The sequence below is a fragment of the Scylla paramamosain genome, chromosome 5 (genome assembly GCF_035594125.1).
Source record: "Scylla paramamosain isolate STU-SP2022 chromosome 5, ASM3559412v1, whole genome shotgun sequence".
Taxonomy (NCBI): Eukaryota; Metazoa; Arthropoda; class Malacostraca; order Decapoda; family Portunidae; genus Scylla; species Scylla paramamosain.
Window position 1 is genome coordinate 19776171 of NC_087155.1, and position 3785 is coordinate 19779955.

Below are 3785 nucleotides of genomic sequence, written 5' to 3' on the forward strand. Positions count from 1 at the left end.
TACATTATTTAATGACTATAATAACAACTGCATTTAGAAACAATTATAGGACAAATCGTTTCCCTAAACATTATAAATTATTTCGTTGTTATAATTGTTTGAAAAGAAAGAAATGCTGAGAGAGAGGGGACCGGAAGGAGGGGAAATAAACGCGAGCAAGGGGAGATAAGAGAGAGAGAGAGAGAGAGAGAGAGAGAGAGAGAGAGAGAGAGAGAGAGAGAGAGAGAGAGAGAGAGAGAGAGAGAGAGAGACGAGCGACGTGAAATGCCTTGCACCGTTGCACGGTGGTGATGCAGCCTCGTGATGAAAAAGTGGTTTGGGATTTATACTATTCTATTATATATGCATTGAATTCTCATTAAGCCTGAACCATAGCTTACTTAATCTGGTTAGGAACCTTCTTTATAAAAAGCACTACACTATATGGAGTTCATTGCATTGAATCCTCATCCAAATTTTGATTGTTCGACTCTCAATGTGAGCTTACTTCAAGGAAAATTTTATAAATAGGCGACAGTTTATCACAGTAAAGCATACTAGTCACAAGTTTTTTCGGTCTCACAATATACTGTTCTGTTTCATTTACTTTAAACTTGAGTATCTCGAAACAAGTTCATGAACCAAATTTTGATTGTTCGACTCTCAATGTGAGCTTACTTCAAGGAAAATATTATAAATAGACGACAGTTTATCACAGTACAACATACTAGTCACAAGTTACTTCCTCTGTGGGTAATGGCTCATCCAGCAGGGCTGCGATCTGATCACTGTTTGATGTGTCGGCAAATAGTGCGTCCTTTACAGGTACAGACTTTTTTTTTTACTTGGTTTGTTAAACAATGTTTAAATGTATTAATGATACATAATACACCTGTTATTGGAAGATAGAGAGAAACTTTTAAATTTCATGGGCAAACTAAAGCAAATGTTTAAATTCCAATAGGAAGCACTACTATGTGAAGGATGTCAGCGCTGGCAGCACAGGACGTGTGGCAGTGGAATAACAAGGATGGAGTACCGGAAAGCTGTAGAATTAAGACAAGACATAGATTGGGTGTGTAACCAATGCAAGGAGAATGAAAATGAAACTGTTGGTAGTCCTGTGGAATGTGCAATGCCTATAGAAAATGCGACTGACATGAGCATACATAGCATGGATACTGAAAATGGAGCTACTCCCGTGGAATGTGTTATGCAAATAGAAAATGTAACTGACGTAAGCATGGACACTGAAAATGAATGTAAAACGGGTGCTATTTACGTAGAAGATCTCTTACCCACAGATATACATACGGTTCTCGAGGAAATTATTTATGAAAAAGTGTTACAATCATCTCAAAGAGGAAGTGACAAGTTAATTGACAGTTTGGGCTATTCATATACAATAAAACGAAAAACAAGTGTTGCAGTTCACTGGAGATGTGTTGTGAGGAATACAAGAGTAACATGCGAGGCTAAAACAAAAGAAATGGACGGCATATATGAAAGAGGTACCAATCAACATTGCCATCCTCCAGAGGCCTGCCCGTTAATTGCAAGCAAATTTCGTCTACGATCAAGAAAAAGGCCATGGAAGACGTGTTTCGGTCTGCTGCAGACATCGTTGATGAGGTCTTGTGTGATGAAGTAGACCCCAGTAAGTCTCTACTCTCGTTACCTGCGCCACAAAACCTTCCCAGGCAAGGAAATCGTAAGCGGAAGGCTGCACGTCCTGCAGAACCATTAGATTTGAGTTTTGAGTTAAGTGAAACACACATTCCTGAAAACTCCCTGCAATACGATATTACTGTTGGTGATAGACGACATTTGATGTTTTCCACACAGGAGCAACTGTCCCTGCTCAGGAGGGCAAAGCATTAGTATGCCGATGCTACTTTTAAAGTTGTACGACGCCCATTCACACAATTATTCAGCATTCATACATTTGTACATTGTGATAACAACCTTAAAACAAGTGCCGCTGTTGTTTGTAATGATGTCAGGAAAGAGGCGCAAGGATTACAAGAAAGTGTTTGGCAAGATTAAAGACCTTCTGGGTGAACTAAAACTTGAAGCTCTAGCCATCGATTTTAAACAAAGTGTCTGGCGTGCAGTTGCAGAAATCATGCCTCATGTACCTATGAATGGTTGCAGCTTTCATTGGGGCCAGGTGGTGTGGAGAAAGATACAAGAATTTGGCTTACAAGTGCCATACACAAATGACGCCGGTATGCACAAATACCTCAGAAAAGTTCTGTCATTACCCTACGTACCAGCTGAGCATATTGAAGAACTATTCATAAGATTTTACAGAAAAACAAATGGATGTCAAGCACTTGTTGATCTTTTGAATTATATAAGGAATACATGGATCGACTCGACTATTTGGCCTCCTTCTACGTGGTGTGCTTTTGGACGAAGCATACGCACAAATAACGATGTGGAAGGATGGCACCACCGGTTAAATTTGAAAGCAAGAAAAGAACAGCTTAGTTTTTACTTACTTATTAACCTATTACACAAAAAAGCCAGACTGGTTACACTACAAGTGCGTCTCCTGTCTGATGGAAAAGTTTTACGTAAACAAAGTACAAAATACAAAAAAACAACATGGTCAACTTGTAAAACTCTGGGAAGAATGCAACGCTGGTGAGAAGTCGGCAAAAAATCTCCTTAAAGCCGTATCTTACCACATCGCAGTGTACACTAGATTTTTTTTTTTACCATTGTTTTAAAAATTTTTACCATTCTTTTTTACTTTTATACTTTGATTTTTTTTTTTTAATCTACATCAGCTTGTATTTTCATTTACATGATTTATTTTTATATATGCCATGAATAAAAGTATTTTAATAACTTTCGTTGTTTCTCTGTCCAAGCTGCTTTTTTTTTTAACAATGGGCCGAGTTGGTATGCAGTGGACTGAGTTGGTAATGGGCCGAGATGGTGATGGGCCGAGATAGCAATGAGCCGAGATGGACCCAAAGCCTATTTTGCATTTGGGATATTGTTTGATCCATTTGATTGATCACTAGTTGTGTGGCTTTCGTTATAGTACGTATTATCACTTTACCTTCCTCTGATCAGATAGGGGTGATTTCATTTCCGATCAGGCTTAGAATGTCACTGGGTACATCAGAAATAGAAAGAAATAGTAGCAGAGGGAATACGGGAGGGAAGAATGGGTGGGTTGACAACAGTTGTTTCGATGACGTCACAGTTCTAATTCAACTCGAACAGCTGGCAGGCACATAGAAAATGTTGGTTTTCTATAGTTTTTCACACTTTGGTACTTATTTCATGGTTTGCAGGTCAGAGTAGAATCATACCTGGAGCAGTCAGTGTATAAGACTCGCTGGCTAAGTGTATGTCGTAGGTGGTAAATAAGAAGTAGAGAAGTCGTCCAGGCACGTCCGCTCGCCATGGTAGCAGGTGAGAGAGAGAGAGAGAGAGAGAGAGAGAGAGAGAGAGAGAGAGAGAGAGAGAGAGAGAGAGATAGGAAGGAGAGAGAGTGTGGGAACACTTGCTGCTTGAGAGAGAGAGAGAGAGAGAGAGAGAGAGAGAGAGGGGCTGAGGTTCCTGCTGTATTTTATGGGCGAGGATAAGAGCAAGATGTTGGAGGAGGAGCTGGTGGAGATGGAGGAGGAGGACGAGAAGCAAAAGAAACAAAGTGAAAAAAAAATAAAGTGGAAGAGGAGATGAAAAGATGTTTGAAACAGACTACTGGAAGGAGGAGGAAGACAAGGAGGAAGAGGAGGAGGAGAAGGAGGAACGCAAAGAAGAAAAAAAAAAAAGACAATGAAAGA

General features: G+C 39.8%; 1 long non-coding RNA gene across 1 annotated transcript; it reads left to right on the forward strand.

Annotated features, from left to right (window-relative positions):
* Positions 1–692: 692 nt before the first annotated feature.
* Positions 693–2835, forward strand: LOC135100324 (uncharacterized). Its single transcript, XR_010268607.1, has 2 exons — positions 693–804; positions 944–2835. It is a non-coding gene; the product is annotated as an uncharacterized LOC135100324 (long non-coding RNA).
* Positions 2836–3785: the final 950 nt, after the last annotated feature.